Below are 20,129 nucleotides of genomic sequence, written 5' to 3'. Positions count from 1 at the left end.
GTTGTGGTAATGAGAAAGTAGGTAATCTGTCAGCGAGACCTTGGCCACCAAGATGAAAGAGCAGATAAGGCACGACAGGACACCATTCCCTCAGAGAATCACAAAGGACAAGGCTGGAAGAATTTGGATACTAGGCAGTTTTGTTTTGTTTTTGTTTTTTAAGATTTTATTTGTTTATTTGAGAGGGAGAGTGAGCAAGAGCATGAGGGAGGGGCAGAGGGAGAGGGAGAAGCTGACTCCCCGCTGAGCAGGGAGCCCGCCTGGGCACTTGCTGTGAGGCTCCATCCCAGGACCCTGGGATATGACCTGAGCTGAAGGCAGACAGTTAACCGACTGAGCCACCCAAGCATCCTAGCATACAACTCTTGATCTCTGGTTTGTAAGTTCAAGTCCCATGTTGCGTGCAGAGATTACTTAAAAATAAAATCTTTTAAAAGAAATAAATAAATAAAAAGAAAAACAAAAGAAAATGACTCTTTTTAAATATGATCATTATAATACTAAAAATTTAACAAGAACTATTTAATATCATAGTATCATAAAATAGTCCAGCCATGTTCAAATTATATTGTCTCATAAATGTTTTTGTTTGGTTATTTACATTTGTTTGAATTGGGAATCAGGATCCAAATAAGTTATAAACTGACATTGGTTTTTGTCTTTTAAGGCTTTTTAAATCTATGGATTCCTCCTCTAGTTCTCTTTTTTTCTTGCAGTTTTTTGTAATTGTAGCTTAACTCCTTCCCTAACTTGATGTCTCAGTCCAAACTAATGGTCTCAGTCTAGATCGTGTTGATTCTCTCTCTAGGTATAGTTAACTTGTTCCCTTCTACAATTGTTTGCTGGGATAATTCATCAACGGGAAATTTCCCCTTATCTACTATTTGATTACTCACTGATACAAGAAAGGAAGACTTAATCCTTGATTCTTTCTCTTTATTTACCAGTTTTTAAAATAAGGAAATATATTCTCCCATGATGACCAATTAATTTTTTCCTTTTTTCCTTTTTAGTATCATCATGAACAAGGCACAGGATACTTTTGGCATCATTTTAGCATAGTTGCCATATCAGTTCATTGACATTATTATCCTTAATTGATATTCACATGACTCCATCTTTGGTTATGAGAAGTCCTTCAAGTTGGTTCCTGGATCCTTTTGACATGATCCTATTTTTTGATAGCTTCCTTGCTATCTGCTATGACCAAATATTCCAGGTTCATCTTTGTATTTTTATTAAGCTTTTAAATTCCAGTATAGTTAACATACAGTATTACATTAGTTTCATAATTTCTGTATTTTATACTCCAGACCTGGAATCCACCATTTCTCCAAGGATCCATGGTTCTTGAAAGCAGGAAAAAGTATTTGGAGACCATAATCTAGAGTCTAGGCGTTCTCACTTTTACAGGGCTGGTGATTATTTCTAAGTATTTACTGTGGTCACTGCTTGGAACTATTTTTTTAATAAAAATGTCATTTTGTCACTTCCTATTCTAATTCAGGACTAAGATTTGTTTTTTTGTTCTTAACTTTACCTCTTGTGTTTTACATCTCTCCTCTTTTTTCTCACCCAGCTGAGAATCATAGAATATCACATTATATAGATGAAGAAACCAAAACTAAAAGAGCTTGAGTAATTTTTCATTAAGTGTGTGAGTGAGAAGGCAATACATAGATCTGTCTGACTCCAAAGTCTTTGCTTAAGTTGGTTTTTCAAATTTTGACTTGACACAGTTCCCTTGCTTCAAGACATAGCATTTTTAATTGAACTGCCAGGTAAAGAATTCAATTTAAGTAACATGTATTGGGTGCCCATTTTTTATGCAAAGGCCTGTTGTCTTGTGTGAGACTGATGTCCATCAGCAAATCTTATCAACCCTACGTACTAAAATTTATTCAGAAGTCACCCATTGTTGAACACCTACTTTGCTACTTACTACCCTGGTCATAACAACCATCATCTTGGATTGGATTAAGTAGGAGCCTTGTTTGGATTATTGCAGTGGCCTCCTAACTGGCCTTCTGGCTTCTCATATTGCCCCCTGCAGTCTGTGCTCGTGACATCAGCCAGAATGAGCCTTTTAAACTCAAGTCAAATCATGTCAGTCTCTGCTCCAGACTCTCCAAGGGTTTTTTATCTCAGACTAAAAGCCCAAGCACTTCCTATGACTTATAAAGCCCTATATGTTTTAAATCTCCAGTTACCTAGATGACTTTATTTTTAATCTTACCCTTGTGTTTTCTGCATAAGCCCACTCTGGCCTCGGTGCTGTTCCTCTAAAAGGAAAAGAACGCTTTTGCGTCAAGGTTTTTTCGCATTTGCTTTTCCCTTTGCTAAGAATAGATATCTCTGTGTTGAACTCCCTCACCCTCCTTTTTTTTTTTTTTTTTTTTTTTTTTTTTAGTGAGCTCTATACCAGTGTAGGGCTCAAACTCACGACCCTGAGATCAAGAGTTGCATGTTTTACCGACTGAGCCAACCAGGCGCCCCAAACTCCCTCACTTTCATCAGTTCTTACTTAAAAGTCCCTGTTTCAGTGAAGCCTTCCCTGGCTGTCCTGATAGTCCCTCATTTCACACATTTTATTCCCCCTACTCTATTTTTTCCTTAGCACTTAACACTATCTAAAGTACTGTATGTTCTACTTATTTGCCTTGCTTATTGTCTCTTACCCCACTAGAGTGTAAACTCCCCGAAGCTGGGGATTTGGGGGGCCTTTTCCCCCCCACCATTTCTCCACATTGCCTAGAACAGTGCCTGGTGCACAGTTGGTGCTCAAAAAAATATTCATTAAATTAATGAGTCTACTTCTGTAGTTACAGCTTTATTAATTCTCCCAGGTGGTCTAGCACTTCTCACATTATGCATGTATTCTTGACTAAAAACATATGATGACATTCCAGTTGTCTGATATTAGACTGTATTTTCAAGGAAGAAGAGCCCTGCTCTGCTATCTCTTTTTCTCATACAACCCTCCACTCCCACCCTATGACTCCTGCTTATTCTTCGTAGAATACTTCCTCTCTTGGGACTGGATTTTTCTTTTTCTTTTCTTTTCTTTTTTTTTTTTTCCTTCTGGTTAAATAGCCACAGACTGGCCATGTGAGCTGACTCTGGTTGGAAAGCGAGTCAGTGCAGCCTAGTGGAGAGCAGAGGCCTGAGCATTTGCATCTCCAGAATGTTTGTATTGACAAATGGCAGTCAGTTATTGACATTTATGTCCCTTGGTGATACTTCAATTGGCTTATCTTTGCTGGTCAAATGCCTTAATTGTTCTGGCCTTTAATTCAGTCAAAGTTGGAGCTAGAGCAGAGGGGAAAGAGAAGTAGCAAGTCTAACAGAACATCAAACTTGAGCTGGGAGGCTGCTGGCAACGATCAGCCTGTCATAATGTTATGATTTGTTCATTTTTATACCATTTATTAGCCTTTACTTGTTGTGCCATTTGGCCTCCAGGGCAGATAAAGTGCTGTCTAATTTGGTAGGTTTGCTTCTGTCAGAGCAGCCTCGACAGGGAAGGTGTTAGCTGCAGTGACAAATAATCAATAGCTGTCGTTGTCATGAGGAACGTGAGCAGTTGGGCCTTTCATCTGGAGGATTAGAGGTCTAATTGGATTGAGAATAGGGAGGGTGGGCTGTTGGGTAACCCTGTCAGCCTTGTGAAGCTGTCAAATGTCGGCCTTATTCATGGTGAAGGGAAGAAGGAACCGTGTGCTTTCAGAATGGAGGAGGAAGGCATGTGAAAGCCCTTTTATACAAAGGAACAGATCCTGAAGTCAGCCCAGCTAACATGTGCCCCCTTCTTTATTTAATTAGATGTCCCTTTGGATAATAAATCTATGTAACTTTAAATGATATCTCTAAGCCTGGATGTGCAAAACACACACGTATACACACACAGTACAAGTCCAGACTGGTTCCTTTTGTCTCTGGTCATGCTAGAAGGTGAACCACTTAAATGGAGATTAAAAATGAAACTGTGGGGAGAAATGGTCTAAGTTGTCATCTCATTGTCAGAATTAACAAGTGATAAGCATCTTTAACGCTATTATTAGGAAAAACAAGTGAGACATTAAATTAAAAGGATAGATGAGTTAATAATGAAGTGTGGATATTTGATGATATTTTTCTCCCATACCCATTTAGAAATGTGGTTCCTTATAAAACAAAATCTTTCATTTATTCCTACATGAACTAACCCAAAGAAGAATTATACATTGGCTAAGTTGCTTCTTTCCAAGGAATGCCTTCTTCTTTTTTCCTTAGCAAATTAGAACAAGTGACAGGATTGGATTTAAATTATGCCAGTGCTATCATATCCAATTCAGTCTCAAAATCTCTTCTCCCATCCCCCGCATATACTTATGCTCTTCTATATGTACTCCTACGTATGTGTTAAATGCTATAATGCTATCATTTGGAGTATGAATGGAGAAGAGATTTGGAAAGAAATCAGTTGACTTATTCTCCAACGTATAGAGCCCTTAATATCACCTTTTTATGGCCAAGTGTATATTAAATCCCACTAAATTCTATGGAACAAAGTTAACAATGATAAATTCTAAATACAGTGTTATAAGTGATATTTATAGTTTTCCTATATATACATTCTTTATGTACAAATTAAATTTAGTGCATTGCTGTTATCCAAAAACATATACAATTTTTAAATGTTTTTAAAATATACTAGGTAACAGAGAGCATTTGTAAGCATCATCTGTGTATGTAGGTATATTTTAATGAAGGTCTTGAATAAAGGTGAACTGACAGTAATGTCCAGAGTGTGTGAATAGGCATTCCCAGGTTATGGATTATGCACTCAGCCCATCTCTATATCCATATGATCTCTTTTCTATAATCATTCAAAGCCCTGCCAACCAATTTGAAATGACTCAAAAAAGTACTCTAAAAGAACTGAATGGATGTACAAACTAGATACTATATGGATGAACCCAGTGACCTCATTGTGCCCTTCATATTCTGAGATTCATTACCATTACAAATATTTCATTAAGTTCTCCCTATATTGGTCTAGCTTGAAGATCCCATGATCTTACTTTGTACTCCACACTGAAGATTAGCACAAGTCTCAGTGCTGCGGACTAAGCACTTAGAATTGTGGTTATCTAAAGTACTTGTTTTGCTTGATCTAAGCAAGAAAAATTTAAAGTTTCAAAACAACTATCCAAGGTTGCAGAAATCTCTCAGATTTTATGCAATTCTTCTAGAACTATATCTGTGAAAGTATAATTATGACTTTTTTTTTTAAGATTTGTTTATTTATTTTAGAGAGAGGGCACAAGCGGGGGATGAGGCAGAGCAGGCTCAATCCCACAACCGAGAGGTCAGGACCTGAGCCAAAACCAAGCATTGGACACTTAACCGACTACGCCACCCAGGTGCCCCAACCACATTTTCTTAAGCAAAATTGTTCACAGGAAGTGGTAGAGACAAACTTGATATCCTGGCAAAAGAAGTTCAGTGTCTAAATAGCTAGATTCACATTAGGGTCTTGGATCAGAACATACTGTCTATGACCTATAATCAAAGTCTTTGCTCTTGAGGTCAGGTTAGAATATTTTGTTGCTTTGCAACACCTCAAATCTTTGCCGTTCATTCATTTAACAAATACTTATGCAAAAGCTACTGTGCTAAGTTTTGGGACTATAACCATACACAGGACATAAGCCTGTTCTTAAGGAATTCATAGTTTAGTGGGGAAAACAGACAGGGTAAATGGTAATTATAGTATTTTTATGTTAGATCCTAGAAAAGGAGTAAGCCTAGGAATATCATGGGAAAATACAGGAGGGACACCTAAGCCATCCTGAGGTATTGTGGTCTGGAATGGTTTCCTTAAACAGATAACATCTATGCTAGATGACAGGGGAAAGAGGTGGAAAGGCCACTCCAGGAATACGTTGGAATATTCTTGTATTGCTCTCAGGGAGGGAAAGAATATATGGTTTAATATATATGGATCATTGAATATGAGGTAGAAAATATGGAGAGATGATATTGGACAAGTAAAATGGGGTCAAACTACAAAGGGTTCTACATGGAAAACTGTGAGTAGATTTGAAGTTTTATTGAAAGGTTAGATTTAAAATGTGAAAATTGAAGGAAAGGGATATGCAGCTAACTCACCAATGATTTTCTGGTTACCAAATTCAAATACATTTCCTGAGGCCTCATCCTTGACTTCATCAGTCCATTTGACCTTCTTTATAAACCTCTCCATGAACCTACTTCTTTTGCCTGATATATATTACCTGTAAGTGACAAAAGCAATGGACTAGACTTGGAAGTCAGAAGAGCTAGATTCATGACAGGTTCTGCTTCTTTCTAACAGTGATTTGGGGCAAGTTTTAAGCATAAACATTCTGGGTTTCTGTTTCCTATTCTTTAAATTTGTGACAGTACTTATCTCAAAAGGTTCTTATGGGCATTAAATAAATTAATGAATTCAAAAGGAATTTATTTGAAAGGACCCTTTGATTCTCTTAAAGGACATATAGTCTGAAGAGCCTTGACTTGAATCTGAAACTGATAAGTACTTTGGGTAGAGAAAAAAATGTATTCAGACAGATCAAATGAGTCATTTTGAAGTAAGAGGCAATGACCAAGACAATCAGGTAACAGTTCTGAGAATACCATTAGACTCTTTCTTATGGATCTTAGCACTTTTTATTTTATCTTATGGTTTTTCATGAACAAATCCACTCTTAGTATTCTGTAAGCTCAAAGAGTACAGAGTCTCCTCAAATTTATTTTTGTATGCCCTTGTAATTCAGCTCTAAGTACAAATATAAATAATAGGTGCTATAATATTTGTGTGTTTGGGGGCATGAAACAGTGAATTATTGTGCTAGTATTGTCAGAATTAGCTCTGGATCCAGTTTAATATCCAACATTCTTGAATCAAATTATTCCGTCATTTTCAGTTCTGCAGAGATGTTAAAAATACCACTCTTGGGGCGCTTGGGTGGCTTAGTCTGTTAAGTGTTTGCCTTCAGCTCAGGTCATGGTCCTGGAGTCCCAAGATCGAGTCCTACATTGGCTCCCTGCTCAGCAGGGAGTCTTCTTCTCCCCCTGCCCCTCACCCCACTTGTGCTCTCTCTCTCTCAAATAAATAAATAAAATCTTTAAATAAAAAAAATACTACCCATTCTACAAAGCCTTTTATTATCCTAACTTTAGGATTATTAATGAAGTATAGCATTTGAATAATAGTGAGAAAGGACAGAAGCTTGATACTGGTCCCATTTGCATGGACAAGGACAACTCTGGGAGAATGTATGTTACCCAGCTGGTTATAGGAGTTCAGCAGGAGGGAATGTTGAACTGTGTAAAAGATTATAGTTGGTCTCTAATTAAGGACAGCTATTGGCATCATGAGATCCAAAATAGGTAGATAGTCAAGTGTTACTTATGAGGATGGTTGACACTACCTAAATACTTCTTCCATCATTGGGATTAGTACAGTGGTTTTTAACTATCCAGAGAGCTTTTTAAAACAACAATGCCTTGGGATGCCTGGGTGGCTCAGGTGGTTAAGCATCTGCCTTGGGCTCAGGTCATAATCTCAGAGTCCTGGGATTGAGCCCTGCGTTGGGCTCTCTGCTCAGGGAGTCTGCTTCTCCCTCTGCCTCTGTACTTCATGCTCTCTCTCTCTCAAATAAATAAAATCTTTAAAAAAAAAAAAAATGCCTTTTGGTTATGGTGAACTAGCTCATGTTGATCAACCATCAACCAACATTTAAAAACTGAGCAAAATATAAAAACAGCTATCTGGAGGAACTGAAGAGTAACCAGAAGCAGGCAGAAATTAGGAAAGAATCAACTCTTGGAAGAAGAAAAGAATGGCATTGGATGGGTTTCTGCTTTTATGGTATGACCTAGTCAGTTCTTCAAGGGGGAGGAAAATTAAAGAGAAATCTATATTCATACTAGTTGAGAAATCAGAGTGCAGTATTTGGGGCAATGGCTGAAGGTCAAGAGAGACATTCCCAAATAGAGGGACCCAAGGAAGGGAAGCCCCAAATTCTACATATAAATTGCCAAAATCTCTGGCTGATCCCTTATCTAAATATACGTGGTGAAAACTTCAGGAAGCCAAACTAAGGCTAAAATAACTCATCAGAGATTTTAGCTGCTACCTGCCTATGTAGAAGAAACAAAGTTTGGAATTTGAGTTCACCAAATTAACTACTTGCTAAAACAAACAAAAATTACTCTTCAATGTAATATACAGAATCCAGACTCTCATTTACAATGTCCAAAATATTATCCAAAATGATTAGACATGTGAACAAACAGGGAACTTGTGATAACATATTCAAAAGAAAAGGAAATCTTGGAGAACGACTTGCAAGGTGATCCAGATGTTATAATTAGCAGACAAGGATTTTAAAGCAGCTATTTTAACTGTGCTCAAAGATGCAAAGAAAAATATGCTCTTAATGAAAAACCAATAGAAAGTCTCACAGGAAAATAGAAACTATAAAAAAGAACTAAATGGAAATTCTAGAACTGAAAAATATATCTAAATAAAAATTTCACTGGCAGGCCTTATTAGTGGATGGAAATGACAAAAGAGTGAATGAACTTGAAGACAGATTGATAGAAATTATCCAACCTAGGGGTGCCTAGGTGGCTCAGTCGTTAAGCGTCTGCCTTCGGCTCAGGTCATGATCCCAGAGTCCTGGGATCGAGCCCCGCATCAGGCTCCCTGCTCGGTGGGAGGCCTGCTTCCCCTTCTCCCATTCCCCCTGATTGTGTTCCCTCTCTCACTGTGTCTCTCTCCGTCAAATAAATAAATAAAATATTTAAAAAAAAAAAAAGAAAAATTATCCAACCTAAAAAAAGAAAAAAAAATGTATTATTAAGAAGGGAAAAAAAGAAGAGTGTCTCATTGATTGTGGACAATACTGAAAGAGCTTACATACTTGCAATGAGTTGATCAGAAGAGAAAAGAGAGAATGGAACAGAGAAACAATTGGAAAATGATGACCAAAAATTGCCCAAACTTGGTGAAGACATAAATTTAAAGATTCAAGAGGCCTGGTGATCACCAAAAAGATAAAGAGACAGAAAACTCCACCTAGAAATACCATAGTCAAATTATTGAAAACCAAAGATAAAGAGAAAATCTTGAAAGCAGCCAAAGAAAAAGACATAATCTAATATGATAAACCATGAATTCAGATGACTGCATACTTCTCAAAAACAATAGATACAAGAAGACAGTAGAATGATAGATTTAAAGTGAGAAAACTATCAACCTACTATTCTAAATGTAGTAAAACTATCTTTCCAAAATGAAATTAAAAGAAGGACAAATAAAACTAAGAGAATTTATCTCAAACAAACCTACATTATAAGAAAAACTAAAGGAAGTTCTTCAGGCTGAAAGGAAATTATACCAGATGGAAACTTAATGTTCCCACTGCATCGTCTACTGATAATGCCAAATTTTGTGGCAGCTAGGAAAGGAGAAATGGTTACTAACTCCAGCATCACAAATCAGGGTAAAGAAGAGTTGATTTGAAGTTGAAAGTCAAGCAACTGACAATTGGTTCACTAATGAAGAAAATTTTCTTTTGATTCTAGTTTGCTGAGAATGTATACCAAGAGTGGGTGTTGAACATTGTCAAATGCATTTTCTATATCTGTTGGGATGATCACATGATTTTTCTCCTTTATTTAATCAATTTTGCTCATTAAGTCAATTGATTTTTAGGTGTGAAACCAACTTCGCATTCTGGGGATTAAGTCCTTAATTAAGCATTAAGTATTATGCTTTTTATATATTGCTTAATTTAATTTGCTAATATTTTGAGGATTTTTATAGCAGCATTAAAGGATTTTGATCTATAGTTTAGTTGGGTTTTTTTTTCTTCTGATATCTTTGTCAGGTTTTGGCATCAGGATTAAGTAATCTTTATAAAACAAGTTGGGAATTGTTTCATTCTCTTCTATTTGAAAACTTGAGTAAGATTGGTGTTATTTCCTTATTAAATTTTGTATAGAATTTACCAGTAAACCCACTTAGACCTCATGGTTTTTAACTTCCTAATTTTGGTGGGAAGATGTTTTGTTTGTTTGTTTGTTCTTAAAGTAGGTTCCATGCCCAGTGGGGTTTGCCCAGTAGGCTCCATGCCTAATGTGGGGCTTGAACTGTGACCAAGAGTCAAATGCTTAAACATGTGAGCTACCCAGGCACCCTGGGAAGGTTTTTTGATAACAAATTGAATTTCTTTAATAGATCTAGGCTATTCAGATTTTATATTTCTTCTTATTGTCTTTTTCAGTGATTTGTCCATTTCATCTAAGTAGTCACATTTATTGGAATGCAATTGTTCTCTCTTTTTCCCTGTTACCCTTTTAATGTTTGTAGTGATATCCCCTCTTTCATTCCTGATATGATAGACAGAATATTGGCTCCCCAAAGATGTCTATTTCCTAATCTTCAGATTCTGTGAATATGTTACCTTACATGGCAGAAGGGACTTGGCAAATGTAATTAATATATCTTTTTAAAGATTTATTTATTTAAGAGGGAGAGAGTGTACAAGTGGGGGGAGTGGCAGAGGGAGAGAATCTCTAGCAGACTCCACACTGAGCCTGGAGCCCCATGCAGGGCTCAATTCCATAACCCATGAAATCATGACCTGAGCTGAAACCAAGGGTAGGTCACTCAACTGACTGAGTCACGCAAGGACCCCTAAGTTAATATTTTTGATATTGGAAAGTCATCCTGGGTCATTCAGGCGGGCCAGTATAATTGAAAGGGTCCTTACAAGAGAAAGAGGAAGGCAAGAGCCTCAGCAAAGGGGATGTGAAGACAGAAACTTGGAGTGAGGAGATTGATGGCTGGACATCCCAAGGAATATGGGCAGCCTCTAGAAGTGAGAAAAAGGCAAGAAAGCAGTTTCTCTCCTAGAGCCTCTAGAAGAAATGCAGCCCTGTCCCGCATGTTAATTTTAGTCGAGTGAGACCCTACAAAACTGTAATATAATAAATTTATGTCATTTATTTTTTTTAATTTTTAAAAAAGATTTTATTTATTTATTTGACAGAGAGAGACACAGCAAGAGAGGGAACACAAGCAGGGGGAGTGGGAGAGGGAGACGCAGGCTTCCCGCGGAGCAGGGAGCCCAAGCGGGGCTCGATCCCAGGACCCTGGGATCATGACCTGAGCCGAAGGCAGACGCTTAACGACTGAGCCATCCAGGCGCCTCAATTTGTGTCATTTTAAGCCCCTAAGTTTGTTATAATTTGTTACAGCAGCAGTAGAAAATGAATATAGCTGATATTAGTAACTTGTGGGGTTTTTTTCTGTTTTTTCTTCCTCGATCAGTCTTGTATACATTAATACAAAAAAGCAACTTTGGCTCTGTTTATTTTCTCTATTATTTGTCAGTTCCTAATCCAATTAATTCTCCTCATTTTTATTCACTTTTCCTTACTTTTACTTACTTTGGGTTTAATTTTTCATCTTTTTCTAACTGGAATCTTCATCTTTTCTATCCTGGAATCTTAGGTCAGTACTTTTATAGAATAATAATTTATTGTAAAATTATAGTAAAATATTATCATATATTTATGTATACTATATTATCTATAATTACTTAAGCATGCATTTATATAATTAAATTAAATGTATAAATATAATTATTTAAGGCTATGAAATTTCCCAAGTACTACTTTAGCTACAACTCACAAGTTTTGATATTTTGTATTTTTATTGTCCTTAAGTTTGAAACATTTTCTAATTTCCATAATTATTTCTTCTCTGAACTGAGGATTATTTTTTAAAAGTATTTAATTTCCAAATATTTTGAGTTTTTCTACAGATATTGTATTATCTAATTTTACTCTGTTGTGATGAATGTGTTATAAGATTTCAGTCTTTTTCAAATTGTTAAGACTTAATTTTCAGCCCAGGATATGTTCTATTCTGTCAACATTTCATGTGCAATTGTATTCTGCAGTTGTTGGGTGTAGTGTTCTATAAAATATTAAGCAAATGTAGTTGACAGTGGTGTTCAAATCCTTATGTACAAATTAACTTCAATAATTTTTTTGGAAACATGTCACACAGAAAAATAAGTATATTGCAGCAAACTTATTTTCCTGAACCATTTGAGAGTGAATTGCTGACCTGATACCTCACCACTTCCAAGTATTTTTGTGTATATTTTCAAAAAATAAGGACATTCCTCAACATTATCGTAATATAAACACCAAAATCATATAGTTAACATTGATATAGTACTACCATCAAATTTTCAGATTCTGTTATTATCCCAATAGTATCCTTAAAGATTAAGTTCAGAATCACACATTGCATGTAGTTGTCAAGTTTCTTTAATATCCTTCAATCTGGAAAAGTTCCTAATCTTTTCTCAGCTTTAATGGTATTGATACATTTGAAGATTAATGGCTAGATATTTTATGCAATATTCCTCAATTTGGACATGTTAGATAATTAGATTATCTAGGACATGTTTCATAATTAGATTTATGTTATTCATCTCAGCAGAGATATTATAGAAGTGGTGCTGTGTTCTTCTCATTGAATCCTATCAGGTATCATACAATATTTTTTTTTTTTTTAGTTTTTCCCATTCCTGATGTTCACTTGCTCAGTTAAGGTAGTGTTTGCTTTTCTCCGTGTAGAGGTATTCTTTTATCTTTGCCATTAATAAATATTTTGGGGGGAGATACTTTGAAACTGTGTACATATCTGTGTACATGCCTTATTGTGTACTTTATCTGATATGAAAGTAGCCGGTCCAGCTTTGTTATGATTATTGTTCCAGGCATAACTTTTTCCGTCCTGTTACTTTCAACCTATCTGTGTCTTTATATTTAAAGTGCACTGCTTATAGACAGCATAAAGTTGATTATTGCTTTTTTTAATATTATCATATAATATCTGCATTTTAGTTGGAATGTTAGTCCATTTACATTTAATGAATTATTGGTATGGCTGAGTTTCAGTCTTCCATTTTGTTATTTTCATTTTGTGTTTGAGCCATCTGTTTTTCTTCCTCTCAATCTGTTTTCTTGTACTTTCTTGGAATCAAATATTTTTTTAATATTTTGTTTTTGTTCTTTTACTGGATTTTTAGCTATATCTATGTTGTTTTTTTTTTTTTAGAGAGGGAGTCGGGAGGGCAGAGGAAGAGGGAGAGAGAGAATCTTAGGCTCCACACCCAGCACAGAACCCGACCTGGGGCTCAGTCTCACGATTCTGAGATCACCAGCAGAGCCGAAATCAAGAGTCAGACACTTAACCGACTGAGCCACCTAAGCGCCCCATATCTATGTATCATTTTTAAGAGCTTGCTCTAGGGTTGACCTTATGCATTCTTTACTTATCACATTGGAATATTATACTACTTACCATAAAATGTAAGTTAAATATGTCATTCCATTGTCTTCTGGCCTCCATTGTTTCTGATCTACCATCATTCCTATTGTTCTCATGTGTGTAATGGTGTTGTTGTTATTCTGATTTCTTTCAGTATTTTCCTTTTAATTTTGGTTTTCAGCAGTTTGCCTATTATGCGCCTAGCAGTAGTTTTCTTTGTATTAACTATGCTTGGGCTTCACTGAGATTCTTGGATCTAAAAGTAGAATTTTTTAACCAAATTCCAGTAGTTATTTCTTAAATACTTTGTCCCATTCTCTCTTCTCCACCTGGGACAAATACACATATGTTAGATTTTTCTACATTGTCCTATAGATCATTAAAGCTCTACTGATTTTTTTTAAATCTTTTGCTTTTATTTTTCAAATTAGATAGTTTCTATGATCTATGTTATCATTAACTGGCCCTTTTCTTTGCTATCTAGGCTAATATTACATCCATTCCATGATTTTTACATTTCAGAGGTACTTTCCAGTTCTAGAATTTTACTTGGTTCTTTTAAAAATTTTTTGAAGATTTATTTATTTATTTATTTATTTATTTATTTATTTATTTATTTATATTTAAGAGAGAGACTGGGGGGAGGGACAGAGGGAAAGAATTTCCAAGCAGATGCCTCCAGAGCCCAATGTGGGCTCTATCTCACTACACATGAGATCATGACCTGAACCAAAAAAAAATAGTTGGATGCGAAACTGACCAAACCACCCCAGTGCCCTTATATTAATTGTTTTTTCTCTTATCACTGAGTCCTATTTTTCTGGGTTTTTTTTCACATGTAGTCATTTTTTTATTGTATACTCAGAATTTTGCATCATGCATTGTAGGGAATCTTGATTTTGTTATCTTCCTCTCAAGAATGTTGATTTTTTGTTGTTGTTGTTTTATCAGGCAATTAAAACTGGTTAATCACACTGAACTTGTTGAATATTTCAGTTTTCCACAGTCTTTAGTTGAATATGTTAGACCTGGTTCAATGTCTGTACTTTTAAGGAATGGCTCTTCTGAGATTTCAATGAAAAGCCTAAGGGGTGGGACTCAAACTCCAAATGCTGTCTCCTCTGTCTTGAGTAGTAGCTGAAATCTCTTATCAGCTTTTTCAACCTTCCATTTGTTGGGTTCTGCAGACTTCTTGCAGAATTTGCATTTGCAAATTCAGGGGTCAGCTGAGGATTTTAGAGAAGTCTTTATGCGTAGTTGAAGTCTCCCTCTCTGGCTGTTTTTTATCATCTTTATTATTCCATTATCCTAATCCAGTCCACCATATCTATTTTCTTTTTTTTTTTTTAAAGGAGAGGGAGAGAATCTTTTTTTTTTTTTAAGATTTTATTTATTTGCGAGAGAGAGAATGAGAGACAGAGAGCATGAGAGGGAGGAGGGTCAGAGGGAGAAGCAGACTCCCCGCCGAGCAGGGAGCCCAAAGCGGGACTTGATCCAGGGACTCCAGGATCATGACCTGAGCCAAAGACAGTCGCCCAACCACCGAGCCACCCAGGCGCCCCCACCATATCTATTTTCTAAACAACTGAACTCGCTTATCAGTCTTCCTGATTCAAGTCTTTTTCTCTTCAAACCATTCTCCATGCTACAGCCAGATTTCATTCACTCATTTATTTGTCACATAGTTGATGGGTACTCGCCCAAAAGACAATACTGTCAAGCAGTCAAGCTGTTGCAGCTATTAGCAACAAGCAAACTGCTGAAAACCAAAATTAAAAGGAAAATACTGAAAATACTTCATGTGCTTGCCACATGAAGTCAACTAGTAAAGAGACCACGATACCCAATGTATTTAGATAGTATCGTACTCATGATACATCAGGCAGCATGAGCTTCATGTTTGCATTGGTTCTCCTTGCCCCCAAGTCCTCTAGGGGTGATGTGGAAACAGGTCCAGTAGATTCTGCACGGGCAGTAGGTCTGTGTCACACCTGAGGAAACCCGAAATTAGAAAAACCCTAATCTTACATCAGGACTTTGAGCAAACTGACCCAACCTTTGCCCCTAAGTGAGACATTGTCTTTATTATCCCGGCCAGCAAGCAAATCTGCCCTCCAGCCTGAAGGGAGATAATACCTCTAGCTTCCTAGGCGACTTACTCTGCAGACATCCTTGAAAACATATCCAAGTTACTAGACATGCAGACACACTACAGAGAATCACCTCCAAAGAAGTAAAAGATAAAAGCAAACTTACCATTGGTCAAGCATGGAGAGTGATTTTAGAGGTAATAGAAATGTGTCCATTTGTTCTACCAAGTCATTTTCTCCTTCTCCTTTCCATTTGCAAAGGAAAAAAGAAATCTCAACCACATGCTAACTGTAGCCTTCCTTTTCTACAATTGGTTTTTAATCTTTCATCCCACATAAGATACAAGATTGAAAATCATAATTACCTTGGAAATCTTGGGCTTATACTCCTTTACACTAAACTGGAAAGCTATGGTCTGCAAAGGCATTATCTGATTAGAACTAGCAATTTATTAATACTTTGAACAACTATCCCAAGGAATTGAGTTAGATTTGATCAGAGGAGGAAGAGACTAGAGATATACACTGTGATTCTTGCTGGAAGGGTTTTATACCCAAGATAAGGAGAATGGGCCTATACTTGAAGAGGGTATTAATCTTACAAGACAGCATTAGTATGCTGAGTGTCCCTTATAAAGAAAGCCAGGCTGTAAGTGCTTCACAGGTGGGAACAATCATCAAGGGAGGCTTTTATAGACATTCTTGTGTCTGTTATTCTTCCTCCAGGTGTTGAGAGGCAATTACTACAGCAACTTTTTTTATTCTAACTTCCTGATGCAGCTACAGACCTGCCTTGAACTTAATATTGTAGTCACAATGGTGACTTTGCATTGTTCAGGGAGTCATTCCTCAAAGCCTAGCTAGAGTGCTTCTGATTCTTTTCTAAGCATATAATTCCCTGTATTAAAATTCTTCCTGCCCAGAATGCCTAAAATAGCTACTGTTTCCTATACTAAACCTGCCTAATACATGGCGGAATTGAAATTTCAGGTACGCCCTAATGAAATGGTCAAACTTAGACAAGGAATGGGAATAGGGGATAGAATTTCAGGCAGAGGGAACAGAGTGAGCAAAGGTTGAAAAGCAGAATGGCCATGGCATTTTTTTTTAGAAACATGGAAGAAATTACAGAAAAGAATGAGAGATAGATTAGAGTTTCCATCATACAAATTTCTTTCTTTCCTATCTAATCCGAATTTTTTCATTCCTCTTTTCTTATTTTGCTTCCTTTCTTTCTCTCTCTCTTCCATGCCCTTTCTCTCTCTCCCTATTGGAACTTGTCTATAGCTTAAATCTTTCAGTTTTTCACAGTAGTTTCTATGGACATTGCTTACTCATTTTGGTGGCCTTCAGAATTAAAGAAGTTGCTGCATCTCCAAAGTTTTGTCATTTCCATTGACTCTTCTACTGTTAGGTCAGCAAAGTCATTCTTGAACTTGGGGTCTATTACTGAGCAGACTCATTCATAAATGTAGTCTCCTTGGACTAACTAGATTTATTGTGGGCTACCAGAAATCCTCCTCAGATGTGCATGACTGCCCTTGGAAGCTCTGAGCTTTTACTGTCACCTGGTTCTAACCAGAGCAATATCTCTTATCCATTGGCAAAGGAGAGTTAAGGATGTGATTGGGAGTTTGAGCATAAAAGTAATGTGATGGGCTTGAAGAGGCTGAATGCAAGGCATGTGGGGGATAATAAGATAGGCATTTCACCATAGCTATAGGCAATTCTATCTCCTACAGTGCAAAACATAAAGTCCAATATATATTTGATGTTTGGCACCTCTGGCATTTGGTTAGCCATTGTGAAGTAAATACTGGGTACTCTTGATAAGGGAGGTTGAAAGGAGGCTTGATTGGAAAGAATCCTAGCTGCAGGTATTTGTCTTTTTAAAAACATTTTTTATTAATTTTGTTATCCTGCCACATTTTCTGGCATTCGTTCTCAGTGTTTTAGATTAGCTATTACCCTAGCTTGTTTTTGTTGATAACTGTAGCCTCAAGTAACTTTCTTCTTGGCTTTGTGAGAATTTTTTTTTTTCAAGCATTTCCCCCCAACTTTATTCTATCCAAGAAAAATGAGGTTAGGTATTCAGCAGCTTTTTGCTACTTACCAAAAAAATAATAATAATAATTAAAATTATAAAAGCTTAAAAGGACCTTGAAAATCATTCTGTGCAGCATTTCCCAAAGCTCTTTCCTTAGAACAATATTCTCATGAAATGTTGTGTGAAAATGGGTCCCATGGCCAAATAAGTTTGGGAAATACTGCGTGCTCCTTCTTGGAAATTGACAATGCATATTAGCATCTTAAAGGCTCTGAGAAGTCATACAATGAAGACTTTTTTTTTTAAGCTGGGATTTCTCATAATTATTTGATCTCAATATATATATTTTTAAAAGCTTAAACTAATAACATCTTAAGGAACTGGTGATCGGTAAAACACTTTGGGAATTGGAAAGCTGTTTCACTCATCACATCTAAAAACAATGCCTTGGGGCACCTGGCTGGGTCAGTCAGTAGAGCATATGACTCTTGATCACAGGGTTGTAAGTTTGAACCCCACGTTGGGTGTAGAGATTACTTAAAAATAAAATCTTCAGCATTTAATAATGATAATGCAGCTAAACTTATATTCACTACTTTTTAAGCTGGTGATAGATTAAAACAGATTTTATCATGGCTACAGAAGGTGTGACATGCTAGCTAAAAAGGCAGACTAAAAAGTTGAGTGGTTTGCTAATGTTTTAAGTAGTTTTAGACCACAGCTCGCTCTCTATCTAGTCTATAACAGTGTCAAATGTTGGTCTCTTGAAACTGGTTAGAGCACTCTGGGTTTTGAAAAACCAGTTCAAGTCCGTCTAAAGCCATCTGAAAGGGGAATTTTCTGAAGCTTTTTCTATTCCCATGATTCTCACAAAATTCTTCAATTCATTCTAGTCTAGAAAGTAATGGATTTTCCTTAAAGAAGTGCTAATCCCAAGGTGATCACAAAAGACAGATTTTCCCACCTCTGATCAGGTTTCTTTTTTTGTTTTGCTACATTTTTTTTTTTTTTAAGCATGGTGGTATTTTATCCCCAGGACATTTCTTTTTACACAAAATATTGTACTATCTATAAGAAACACTCTTGGAATTTTTATTTCTCAGGACTGCATTTTAGCATGATATTTTTTGGTCATTACCACACTTAGCTAAGTCATAGTTCACTATCACCAAAGATGTCTTAGAATTAAATTCTTGAATTGCACTTCACCTTTCCGGTTGGCAGACAATTTAATTAGATACTATCTCCCATCGTCTTAAAACAGATATCATCTCTTAGGAATGCCATTATTTGTCAAGAAAGGAACTGTGGCAATAGTAAAAGGATGTGGGTGAAGAAAAAGCACGGTCTTGTCATAAAAAATATGTGCATAGTTTTTATTGCTGGAAATAAATGTGATCATATTTGGGGTATGGAGGTTCACATTAATATTAGAAGTTTTTATGGGCTCTCTGCTGATTCCTTGATACAACCCAGTATATTGTGCTGTGTTTTCTCAACTGCTTTTGTAAACACCGTCGCCTTAATAGATCATTTTGAAAGAAGCTACCATCCTGCTGCATCCATTGGTAGCCTTCTTTCAGGTTTCTGACATATCCTTAATCTGATGCTCAGCCTTGTCATTTGGATCAATAGTAAACCAGATAAGATGTCTTCTACTTGCAAGGCTATGGCTATAAAAGGTATTTGAAAAATAAATTCACTTTTTATGTCCATGCCACAAACCTGGGGAGTACTAATTTGTCATTTGTCTCTCCATCTGTCTGTAAACAGTCAGTTAAATTGGTTATTGATGCGAATAAGGTGAATTATACTGGAACAAAGAGTAATACAGAAATAAACTTCATAGTAAATTTCTTAGATTCCTGCAAAAAGGTGACATCTTTTTTTTTTTTTTAAAGCTGGCATATCTTAACTTAATCTCTATTGTAGAATGAGTAGTTACTTTCGTATTGTTTTCTATTACAAGTAACCAATAATAACAATCAATTATAATTATGTTATACTTGACAAACCACTTTGTATTATTTAACTTCATAGCCTCCATAACATAATTATCCATTTTATAATTTGTAATACATTCGTTATTCACTTAGAAATATTTATCTAATGCCCGCTATGTATGAGGCACTGCACCAGGCACTACGGATTCTATATACAAAAGAAACTGTTGGTGATAATACAAGAGGTTAGAATTATAGCATTTTAGTATTCGAAAGAATCCCAGAAGCCATCTCCAAACTTACCATTTTTCAGGAAACTAAATCACAGTTTGTGAATCACAGGCAACCAGGTATTTAGTGACATTTTTTCTGCCATATATGTTATCTGATAATCTTTTAAAAGTAAACCCATAGTTTAATCTTTTTGAATTTGTATTTTCTCATCTATGAAGCGACAGTAATTCCAGCTCTCACAAAAGGGGTGTTGTGAATATTAACTAAGGCATGATTATGGAGCATTTCAAAATTTAAGTGCAATCTGAGGATAAGAAACATTCCTGATAGATAAGAGACAGGAAGAGGGTATATCAAAATGTAAACCCTAGTTACCTCAGGTTTATGCATTGAAGGCTGGTCATTGTTTTCTGCTTTTTTTTTTTTTT

General features: G+C 36.2%; 1 protein-coding gene across 1 annotated transcript in view; it reads left to right on the top strand.

Moving 5' to 3' along the window:
• The window catches only part of INVS (inversin), a 160,595-nt gene that overhangs the window by 39,977 nt on the left and 100,489 nt on the right, over nucleotides 1–20,129 (top strand). The window lies entirely within an intron of this gene.

This window comes from Mirounga leonina, unplaced genomic scaffold, assembly GCF_011800145.1.
Source record: "Mirounga leonina isolate KUSES-001 unplaced genomic scaffold, KU_Mleo_1.0 Mir_170, whole genome shotgun sequence".
Taxonomy (NCBI): Eukaryota; Metazoa; Chordata; class Mammalia; order Carnivora; family Phocidae; genus Mirounga; species Mirounga leonina.
The sequence above is the reverse complement of the archived record's forward strand: the minus strand, read 5'-3'. Positions and strand labels throughout refer to the sequence as shown.